Source organism: Aedes aegypti, chromosome 1, assembly GCF_002204515.2.
Source record: "Aedes aegypti strain LVP_AGWG chromosome 1, AaegL5.0 Primary Assembly, whole genome shotgun sequence".
Taxonomy (NCBI): Eukaryota; Metazoa; Arthropoda; class Insecta; order Diptera; family Culicidae; genus Aedes; species Aedes aegypti.
Genome location: NC_035107.1, coordinates 94,739,274 through 94,752,097, shown reverse-complemented (window position 1 = coordinate 94,752,097; position 12,824 = coordinate 94,739,274).

Here is a 12,824-nt window from a genome sequence, read left to right as displayed (position 1 = left end):
TTAACCTCAAAATATGCGTTGTCTCGCTATAACCACTTTCCTGCTTTGCAATAAAGCAAATTAGGAGCTCATTGTGACGCTGGCGCAATAACTTTCTAAACACAAGCTGAGTTGAGAATTCCTCACACCGTAAAATCTCTCTGGACACGTTTTCGAATACCTGCAACAAGGATTTGCCCGGCTCGCTTTGGGAAAAATGCTTCACATTTCTCTAGACTCGCTTTTCAAGGACAGCGCTACGGATTTATCCGGGCTCGCTTATGGGAACAGCGCTACAGATTTCTCTGGACTCGCTTTTGATAACAGCGCTACGGGTTTACCCGGGCTCGCTTTTAAAAACAGCGCTACAGATTTATCTGGACTCGCTTTTGATAACAGCGCTACGGATTTCTCCGGACTCGCTTCACTATTTTCACTCTAGCGCTACGGAATTCTCCGGACTCGCTGTTCACTTTCACACACTTCCATAAATTTTAAGATCATAAAATCTACTCACAATGCACAATGATATTTGGAAAGCTTTTCAATTATTCGATAATCTAATCACATTATGCCGAAAAAAATTGCCTCACGCTTTTAACAGCCGGAATTCTAACCTCACTTCCAAACCACACTATTACAGCCGAAATTCCAACCTCACTTCTGAAACACTCTTTTGCAGTCGAAATTTAACCACGCCACGCCGAACTTCCGGAAGCCAACACTATAAGCAGTTTTATCCACGATGAAAAATATCTTTCCGAAATCACTTCAATTTCCTTTAATTCTTTTTGTTTGCGCCATACATCACCACACACTTCCGGGAGAAAAAAAATCACTTTCTGTTCCAAAACTACTCACCATGATCCAATCGGCTGCGCCAAAACTGTTGAGTCGGTTCGGGTATTGCCAACTACGGGAGCGTTGAATAAGTCGGACTGTCCGCTACGCTGGTCTGAATCCAAGTGGCCGAGTCAATCGTCGTCCACGAGTTTCACCTCTAACCGCTTAGGAACTCGAACACACTCACACATTGACCTTGACGTTTGTGCATAAAGGCTATTCAGAGGAGATGGATTCTACACTTCAATTTACCAGCCTTTTAGAAGTAGTGGAATTCCAGGATGTACACTTAATCAAATTCCTGTGTAAAACTCAAAGGCTAAGACTCTACAGTTGGAATGTTGAAAGCATGAATGATGATGTTGTAAAACTCATTTCTATACTTAGTTATTCACCCAGTGCGCTTGAGTTTCGATGTGAATCAGGGTGCGGCTTGTTTTTAGAAATTTTTCAGAATCAAACATTCTAAAGAACTGAGCTCTTCTGAATTTCAATCCCATAAAAAAATCAGAAGACCAATCTATTTTCTAGCTTTTAGTATTTTCGGAAAGTAATATTCACCTTAATCTGCATGGATATTATAGTCCCACGCCTCCTTGCCGCCTTCAGAGTCATACATTGTTACAAGTAGGACCCATTCCGTCACGTTCAACGACAGTATCCACACATCGACGACCCTTTTTATCGATAAAGCAAAACGCGTTTTATTGCATTCACCAACGTCGTCTCCGTCGACGTTTGCTGTCGTCTCCAGAGCAACAAGGTTCCTTCCACCCGAGTTTCCATACTGAGGAGCGAGTGGGAGTGCAGTGCAACCACTGGTAGTTATTGCAATTCGTGTTTTACTGCTTCCAAGCTATGCTTTCCGAAGGAATTCCCAGAATGTTGGGCAATGTTTGTTTTTGAAGCTGAAGGGGAAAAATGAAGACGGACAAGGATCATCGATTTGTTTTCTAATTGAGTGTTTCAACGGCTCTACCCCATTTGGCATAAAGCCATTTGGCATAATGCCGTTTGGCATAATGTCATTTGGCATAATGGCCATTTGGCATAACAGCCAACTGGCATAACGGCCATTTGGCATAATCTAAAAAAAAATATATATATTTCTTTCACATTACAAAGCGTTTATTTTAATGCTTGAAATGTTTGTCTAAGACGAGTAAAGTTAAAGGGTAAATATTGACCATGATTTTTAGTCCAAAGAAGTTAATGTGCAGTACGAGGAATTACTTTAAGAGAGAGTTTTTTTTTGAAAAGTAGATTACAGGGATTTTCCAAATCGAGCTATTATCGCATTGAAAAAAAAGTTTCAAATTATGCATTTGAGCCTTATGACAAAAGCATTGGCAACGTAAAGTCATATTTGAGGTTGAGCAAATCGCTGAAGAGGTATCATGTAGATGAAGATCTAACCATATGGGATAACTTATTTAAATACAGCATACTATGCAAGCTTTGAGTTTGATGAAATACTAACACCGAACCGGATCTTTGCGTATAATTTGATCAAATGAAAGAATGGCCTTGAATCCCATAAGCTATGAATTTTCATGTGCGCACGTGTTCTTAATTGGAATACTTTGAATTTAACATACATGTTATATATCTATACGAGAATTTTAAGTCTCAGAAGTAAATCTCCTATGTCCGTTCTTCAACCTACAAAATTGCACAACCGTATTGTTCCCATATTTCAGACAATAAAATACGCATTGAAGCATAGTAATGAATTAAGATTAGCAAATTTAACCTTCTTTTAAATATGAGCTGTTCTTTTGAGTTTGTATTTTAGCGAATCTTAAGGCTTCTATCCTAGACCCAGCCGACATTAAATAAACAACTGATGTCGAACAATTGGGTTTATTCTACGAGTGGCGTGAGGTGATAATTGTCGGTCTCGTATAGCGAGGTGACAATTGCCAACTCGAGTGAAGTGACTCCATTTGATTTAGAGTCACTTTAGACAAGTCGAGAATTGTCACCTCGCTATACGAGTTCGCCACTCATATAATAAACCCAAATGCTAGTTGGCCAGAAAAAAAAATATGAAGAAGACTTGTTTGTCTAAAGTTTATAATTGCGACGTCTTCTACATTCTCCATGAATAAAAGTAACCGAAAAAAATATTTTTGGGTGAATTAAGCCCGGTGTCTGGGATTCCAAGAGTCCGGGTAATTCTAATCAACACGGTATCAAGGCAACCCGATGTGAATAAACATATATCTTGGCGTGCCTATTAGTCGTTACGCTGCAAACTAAAAAGAACAGTTTATTTTTGAAAGAAGGTAGAATTCATAATAGAGTAATTTGTCAATTTCTGAATGCCTAAAATGCTCGCTAATTGTAGAACACTTCATTAGGAATACACGTACTGTTCAACAATAGGCGAATTATTCTACTGATTTATTAACAGTGTCAACTGGTTTTTTGTAGCATTTGGTGCATCTCAATTGGGAACTTCCTTCTTTAGAACATTGAATGTTCTTCATATTTATTTTCTGCGCACTCATAAATAAAAATAAATAAATTTCAATAAAATTTTGAGGCTAGGCATGTGACTATGTTTCCAGCTACGACAAAATCGTGGCACCCAAGCCACGGTCAAAAATCGAGCAACAGCATTATCACAAAAAAGTGAAGACAGATATTCAAAGAGCATTGGAGCGAGCTCACTCTATGGTGCCCAATTTTATACTTCTCGTATTATTTTTCATGAAACGATACGAATAAGTACTCACAACTATAAGTGTGACTTGGAAGGCTCCGGTCGGAACTCAGAAGAGATTCAATTATATTGTCAAGAGTCTATGATGACATACATTGGATTTATCGAGTCCAAAGTTGAGAAAAACAATTTGTAGAAATGTATTCTTCAAATTATGCCAAATGGCCGTTATGCCAAATGGCCATTATGCCAAATGACCATTATGCCAAATGGCGTTATGCCAAACGGCATTATGCCAAATGGGGTAGAGCCGTTTCAACATGCCATTGAGCCTTACTCAGCCGAGTGGTTCCGCTGGCTACAAAGCAAAGCCATGCTGAAGGTGTCTGGGTTCGATTCCTGGCCAATCCAGGATCTTTTCGTATTGGAAATTTCCTTGACTTCTCTGAGCATATGAATGATACTTGCCACACGATATATGAATGCGAAAATGGCAACTTTGGAAAAGAAAGCTCCCAGTTACTAACTGTGGAAGTGTTCATTGAACACTAAGCTGAAAAGCAGGCACTGTCCCAGTAAGGACGCAAAATACTTTTCGCTTATTATCACTGCCGTAAAGTAACTCCACGAAATACAAAATGAAATTAGAAGATGACTTATATTTTGATGAGGTTGACGGTTTAATTACCACCACTAAATTGAATTAAACGACAACGTCCATTTGAACGCTATTGCATAAACCTATTAGCAGTCAGGTTAATTGACTTCATCATGGTCATAGATCTCGTCCCAGGAAAATTGAAACCTATTCAAAGTCGCATCCCCTAGATTTTGCCGATTAAACTGTCATGCCTACATCCCACCCTATGCCACCCAGTCGAGTCGTTTAATATATTTTCCTCCGGGAAGCAAAAACCGATCATCGAAGTGACACCTCTAAAGCATAAAAACACTCCCCGCAATTCCTCCCTTCTTCAGCAAACGAAAGCCACACAAAGCCGTCGTCGTGTACCTGTCAACGGAGGACTTGGCGTTGCGTTGCTATCTTCTGCCCAGAGGTCAGGCACGTTTTCATTGCCGACTCGGCTTCGTCCTTTGCCGAGTCTTTCCCCTGTGGGCCAGTCACACAGGATGAATTACAAGACACCACCAACATGACATCCATTGTTGTACGTTTCTGTGGTCATGGGCGTAGTAAGGATTCAATTCAGAGGGGAGAAAAAATCTCCGTTTTAAATTCTTCTATTGTTCCATCCAGTAAAAACTTCACGATATTTGGAGGCCTTCTGCAAATAGCTTTTCAAAGGATTCTTGTAAAAATCCGTACGGAATTCGTCAGCATTTCATCTCAAGATTCTTGTAGAGATTTCTCCAGGAATTCTTACAAAAAACCTTCCAGAAACTTGAGAAACTACTGAAACTTAAATTGTCATGCTATCACAAGTTTTGCTTTCAAACAATAAATAACATCACGAGTTCTGCCAAAAAAAAACACAAATGTTCCAAAACAAATGTTTTTAAAGAGGTTTCCTAAGTTCTGCAAAGAGCAATCATTTTTTGTATTCTTATGAGAAATTTTCCAAAAATTTCTTGAGTGAAACTTAAACGTATTTCCTCTTCAATTTCTTCAGAGATTATATTCTGCTTCTTGGCATTACGTCCTCACTAGGAGCTGCTTCTCAGCTTAGTGTTCAATAAGCTCTTCCACAGTTATTAACTGAGAGCTTTCTTTGCCAAAGTTGGCATTATCGCATTCGTATATCGTGTGGCAGGTACGATAATACTCAATGCCTCAATGGGAAGTCAAGGAAATTTTCATTACGAAAAGATCCTGGGCCGACCGGGAATCGAACCCCGACACCTTCAGCATGGCTTTGCTTTGTAGCCGCTGTTTTGAACACTCGGCTTAGGCCCCTAGAAATTACATGCTATAAAAAGTTATTTAGGAATACTCCCAACTTTTCAAAACCATCTTCCTAGACTTAAGTCGAGTCTAGTACACGACACTGAAGACGGCCTTACAGTTGAGGTCAAAATACGCGTATCTGTCAAAGGATACAAACTCTAGTGGAATTAAATGGTATAGTACTAAATTCGGTTTTTTCATCTACTTATAGGTATTCTACTAAACAGCTCGAAGATTTATTATGTTTTCATCTTGTTTTGAAATAACTCCAGAATTCTCAACTGTATCTATTTCCTAGGAAGATTTATTACAAAAACAAATTTAGAATTCCTCGGGAAATCTTTATACTAATGACAGGATACATCTCTGTATTGAGTATTGGAAAAATTTTGATAGAAATCTTGAAAAAAATCAAGGCAAAATAATAAAAAAAACACATGGAAAAGGAACTTTCATTTATCTTCTAAATCATTTTGAAGCAACTTCTTGAAAAACTCCTGAAAAGAATAAACAAAGCAAATTCCTAAAATACCCGTAATATTTTTGAGGAACATTTTATTGAAAAAAAAAAAACTCTCAGTTGAAATGTTGCGAATAAAACCTGAAAGATTTCGGAACAGATACGACTCGACTAGAAAAATATCGTAGAGGCATCCCTTTAGAAGTTCTTACAAACTTCCAGAATGCCATGAAGCATTCCGCAAAAAAAATGTAATCTAAAAAATTAGAAGCAAATGTTGAGATTTATCTTTCTGCGGAGTTCAGAAAAAAAAATAAACCCCAACCTCTTTTGACGACCGTTACCGGGGGGTCGTAAAAATAATCGGACTTAAAAAAAATCAGGGCTATAATTGAGTTTTTCAAAAATACAACATCAAGATGTGAAAATATCCGAGATGTTCGGCAAAGTTGAAGCATTTATTGAGAACTTTCCAAAATGGCCATTCAAAGTTTCATATTCTGATAATAAATAGCAACACTGCTCGATTGTTATCAAAAGAGTCAATTACATGGGGGTGTTATATGGAAATATCAAAAGATTTTAAAGATAACGATACTGGTTGCTTACCAAAGTTGAAGGAAGTGTTGCGTGTTGTACAGTCGGTCGAAACACAATTGTTTAAATTTAAATGTTAATGTGGCTGGCAACACTGCACAGTGGTCCAGGAATCGGTTTTACGCGGAAAGATGCATTTTGAGCTTTAGAATGAAACATTAGACAAAAACGGTCTTCTACAAAGTTGTTTGTATTAGTAAGGCCCTTTGTTTAAAGTTATTGAAAATTAGGGTGGACCACATTTTCATAGAAATTGTGTAACTAACTTTCTTATTTGTAGAAATTATATTATACATGCTTCAGCATAGTTGTAGACCATTGAATTTCAAGCAACTTTGCCAAAAAAAGTTTTTTTGTATCTCTTAAATTGACCGATTTAGAGCTTTTTTCCTACGGCGACATAGGGTGGTCCGAACAAAACTGGTTTTCTGGCTCTAGAGTTTTCAATTCAAATTTCTCATCAAAGCAGTCTATGAAACACTTTTAGAGCTTTAAAAAATGCGTAATTTGGTGAGTGAAGAATCTCTCTATCTGCTTCCGTTTGGGAGTTATTGTTGTTTTACTCTCAAAAACATGCCTATTTTGATTGAGAATATCTCTGACTGGGGCAAACATAAAAAATGTCTTTTGACGGCATTCAAATGATAAAATATAACTGTATATCGTATCAAAAAATTACAGATGTGTTATTTTTGTAACTCTAATAAAATGCCCTGAAAAACAAAGGATTTTAAGTAGAAAATCTTTAATTACTTTTGAACTAAAATAGATATCATCAATATTTTTGCATAAAAATTTGCGTTTTGTTAAGTTCTTAAAGTCGTTCATAGACCGCTGTGACGAGAAATCTGAAATAAGAAAGATAGGGCTCTAAAACTATTTTGAAGATTTCCATAATATGTATTTTTTTATTATTTTGCATTTTGAGCATGAAAATAAAATTTTAGACAAAAATGATCTACTACAAAATTGTTTCTAAAAATGTAAGCTTCCATACTGTGTCATTTAAAACTAGGGTGGTCCACAATATCACACAAATCATATAATCAACTTTTTTATTTGTAAAAATACTGGTATATACTCTTTGGCAAAGCGGTAGAACATGAAATTTTGATCAACTTTGCCAAAAAAAGTTTTTCTGTAGCTCAAAATTTGACCAATCTAGAGCATTTTTTCCTAATCATCGCAGGGTGGTCCAACAAAAATAAGTTTTTCAACTCCAGTTTTTTCAATGCTAGTTTCTCGTCAAAGTCATCTATGAACGACTTTTAGAACTTAACAAAACGCAAATTTTCATACAAAAAGATTGTTGATATCTATTTTTGTTCAAAAGTTATTTAAGTTTTTGTGATAAAAAATATTTGTTTTTCAAGACAATTTATTAGAGTTACAAAAATAACACATTTATAATTTTTTGATATAATATACAATTTTATTTTATCTTTCGAATGCCGTCAAAAGATATGTTTTATGTTTGCCCCAATCAGAGATATTCTCAATCAAAGTAGGCATGTTTTTGAGAGTAAAACAACAATAACTGCCAAACGGAAGGAGATAGAGAGATTCTTCACTCACCAAATTACGCATTTTCCAAAGCTCTAAAAGTGTTTCACAGACTACTTTGATGAGAAATTTGAATTGAAAACTCTAGAGCCAGAAAACCAGTTTTGTTCGGACCACCCTATGTCACCGTAGGAAAATAGTTTTAAATCGGTCAATTTAAGAGATACAAAAAAACTTTTTTTGGCAAAGTTGCTTGAAATTCAATGGTCTACAACTTTGCTGAAGCATGTATAATATACTTTCTACAAATAAGAAAGTTAGTTACACAATTTCCATGAAAATGTGGTCCACCCTAATTTTCAATAACACCAAACAAAGGGCCTTACTAATACAAACAACTTTGTAGAAGACCGTTTTTGTCTAATGTTTCATTCTAAAGCTCAAAATGCATCTTTCCGCGTAAAACTGATTTCTGGACCATAGTGCACTGTTTAAGAAGAATTAACTTCTGTTTAGCGGATATCTCAAGATCTTGAACACTTAGAAAGATTGCGTCTTCGGTAAAGTTGACCAGTAACTCAATGGCTATCATTATTTGAACCATAAAATTCAAAAATTTTCAACTAGGTGGCGCTAGAGAGCATGGAATTTTTGTCTTGCGGATATGTCAGGATCCTGGCTCAAATAATGGTAGTCCTTAAGGTGAAACATCTCAGAATCCAAAGATGTCCGGCACAATGTCAGACTCACGCTTTCAAAAACTCTATACTGGAGAAATAGTTGGAAAACATTACTGAGCTTCTTATTTTAAGGTTTCTGCTAGTGCACAAAGCCAAAACAAGAAGGGCACGATTGTTGGATGCTTTTTGCGCTAGATTTGTGCCTTTGAAATTTAATGCAATCTTAGAAGTTGATTCCAAACAGTTTCACCTTATTCTACTGAACAATTTTACCGAAGACGCCATCTTACTAAGTTGTTAGGAGGGGACGGACCTGGTGTAGTGGTTAGAACACACGCCACTCACGCCGAGGACCTGGGATCGAATCCCATCCCCGACATAGTCACTTATGACTCAAAAAGATCATAGTGACTGATTGAGCTACTGATTAACTTTGCCGAAAGATGTCATCTTCTGAAGTGCTCAGAATCCTGAAGTAATCGCAAATCAAAATTCCATGCCCACTAGCACCGCTTAGTGGCAATAGCAATACAGCAAACTCTCCCTTACTCGATATTCCGTATCCCGATATCGCGTTAGAGAACCATAGTAAAAGTTGGTTTTCATGGCTAACTCGATGGTCCCTTGGATCGCAGTTGCACTGGTTTTGTGTTCTGTAGCTCGATACTTCCCTAACTCGATGGTCCCTTCGATATCGAGTAAGGCAGAGTTGACTGTGTTTGGAATTTTGCGGCTCAAATAATGATAGTCATTGAGCTACTGAACAGCTTTGCCGAAGACGCCATCTTCCTAAGTGGCCAGGATCCTGAAATATCAGAAAACCAAAATTTCGATGCCCACTGGCACCGCCTAGTGGCAGAATTCTGCATTTCAATGACCACCGCATACTTACTTACTTACTTGATACTTGATACTTGATGGGCAACAATTCCTTGCTATTGCGTTGAATCTACGCCGAATGAAGAAGCCTTCTCCATTGGACCCAGTCCTGGGCCAATCGCTTCCAGTCGCCCTGAACGTTAAGCGACCTTAAATCCTCCTCAACTGCAAAAAGCCATCTGGTGCGCGGCCTTCCACGGACGGCCTCTCCCTGGTTCCCTGCTGAATATTTGTTTAGCTTGACGTTCCTCCGACATGCGAGCTACATGCCCAGCCCACCGCAGCCTGCCGTGTTTTATACGCTTAACAATATCCATTTCATTATAGACTTGGTATAACTCGTGATTCATGCGACGCCGCCAATTTACCGCCGAGTATTGTTCGCAGCACTTTACGTTCAAAGACCCCAAAAGCTCTCCGGTCGACCTCTTTCAACGACCAAGATTCGTGGCCGTACAGAGCTACCGGAAGAATTAGAGTCCTGTACAACGCGAGTTTTGGTCTTCGTCTGTAAGCTGCGGGACTTTAGCTGGTTACGAAGTCCGTAGAAAGCCCGACTCCCAGCTGCAATACGCCTTTTAACCTCGCGGGTAACATCATTATCGCAAGACACTAGAGTTCCAAGGTACACAAATTCTTCAACTACTTCAAATATATCACCACCTATCACCACCTCACTACCAACATCACCTATGGGTCCACGATGTCTACCAGCGACCATGTACTTTGTCTTCGTGGTATTGATGATGTGCCCAATTCGCGTTGTCTCCCTTTTAAAAGGCACGTATGCCTCTTCCACGGATCGGCGATCAATCCCAATTATGTCGATATCGTCCGCCCACCGCATATTACCCCATAATCTACTAAACAATTTTGCTAAACATCATTACCCTTCATTTTTATTACTTTTTAAGATACTGATCATTCATAAAAACGGTCGTTAATCTGAATTTCGATCGTAAAAAGTGGTCTTTAAAAGAACCATCGTAAAAAGAGGTTGGAGTGTACTTGAAAAACCTCCAATGGGACTTCTTGGGGAATTGATGCTTAAAAATGTATGGTAGTGTCCTTAGCAACACTCTTGATCGAATGATTTGAAGATTCCTGCAGGAATACTTCGAGAACCATTGAAGGAAGTTTGAAACAAAATTACTGAATTTTGGTATGATTTGCTTGAAACTTTTTTGGAAAAATTCTTAATTTGTCATTGGAATCTTGCTTAAAACATGTTATTAGCTACATCATAAGTTGTGATCATTTGCCATTGACTTATAAAAGTTTTCATATATTTTTTTCAAATTTCTTGTCACGGTTCTTGTGAAATTGCTTCGAAAGAATCCAAGAAGTATAGTAAGTAAAATATCTGAAGGAATCTCTAAAATACTTCTCAAGATTTATAAGATATCTTTTTTTGGAATTAAAAAATAAGAAGTTTTAGAAGGATTTCAGGGAAAATTGATGAAATTATTCAGGGACTTTCAAAAAACAATTAAAGGTTTTGCTGAATACATCGAAAGCAAAAATATAAATGTATTTCAATAAAAAATATTGGAAAAGTTCTTATTGGAGTCACTGGAAAAATCTTTATCTATCCCTTAAGGAATTCCTATAATAATTCCTAGAAAAGTTCGACAGGGAATGCCTGATGAAAACCATCACCGATTTCAACTAAATTTTGATAAAATGTTGATTATATTGATTTTGCTTACATTCTTCAATTTATACCTTTGAAACTATAAGAGATAAAAAAACACTATTGACACTTTTAAACGAAATCTTTTAAGGAATCTAGAAGAAAAAAATTGGTTGATTTAGTGTTGCCAAATATGTTTATATACAATTCTAGAACTTTGAATAAATTTATCGTCAAATTAGCATTTTTTAAGATCAATACTTTTGATTCCATGGTGGTAATCAAATATATAACATTCTTACACAATTTCGACGAAAATTTTACTACTTAATGCAAAATTCATTTCTTATGAGCTGATTGAGAACAGACAATACAATTTCTATTATAAAATTTAAACAATAGTTGCCAGATTACCTTTTGTTGATTTTTGTTGAATTGCTAAAAAAAATGCAAACTAAAAGACCATGGAATTTAAATTTCAACCTCTGGGAATTTCAAATATTTGGATGTTGGCAAACATGCAAAATGTGTCTAACAAATCGAAATCTTATCATAATTTTATAATATTATTCAATTTTTGTCCAAAGTGTTAAAACGCCTGTTTACTACTTACATATTAACAAATCTGACAACACTGCTATCTTGTGTTTTGTAACAGTAAACCTTTTATCTATTAATATGGGTGCAGGTCGTTAGGCCGAATGCCGTTAGGCCGAAAGAATCGTTAGCATAGCATAGCATAGCATAGACTGACTGTACATGTCAATGGTTGCTACTCCGTGATTGATCGGAACTGGTAAGAATTGCACTACGATCCAAATGATTAAGGGATGGGAGTTTCCGCTTACTCTCGAAGTGCAATTTTAGCAGATCTAATATTATTGATCAATAACGGCGCCGGCCAAGTCCTTACAGTCAGTTGGGATGGGGAAGGAATGTTAGGGTGTAATGATTGTTGCTTCTAGAGACCGAGAATACCTCTGCATCTCCACAATCATCACAGGAAGGGTGTTTATTAGTGAGGGAGGAAAAGATCTGGGAGTCACCTCTGGTCGGTGATGCGATCCATGGACAAGGGGGAAATATACGACTTATATTTAAAGCTAGTTTTGTATTTTTGTCTCGAGAAGTCTTTGGTTTTTGGAAACTTTAAAAAATACGTCAACATATATAATGTCGAACAATTCAAAAGACGTTTTTATTAATGACGAAAACTGAAAATTGCATGTATATATTTTAAATTATATGAAACAGGAATAATGCCGACACTTGTAGTGACGAACCATACATAGTTTGTTTGAAAATGACATATGAGTATTACTGTGCATTTTGTATCGATATGGTAGAAGTTTTAAAAAATACGTCAACATTCACAATGTCGAACAAATCAAAAGATATATTGAAATTGTATATATTGAAATATTGAAATATATATATATATTGAAATTGTATAAGAAAATAGCATAATGCCGACACTTATAGTGACGAACCATACAAAGTTTGTTTTAATATTACATAAAAGTTACGCTTTCAAGAAAAAATGTGTTATCATTAGCATGAAACGAACTCACCAGTTGGTAATCCATTCTCGACTGAACACAAAACTGACACTGTCCGCAAAACTTCTTGGCGTTCCGAAAACAAACCGTCTTGCTTGGGCCTTCCCAAATTCCTAC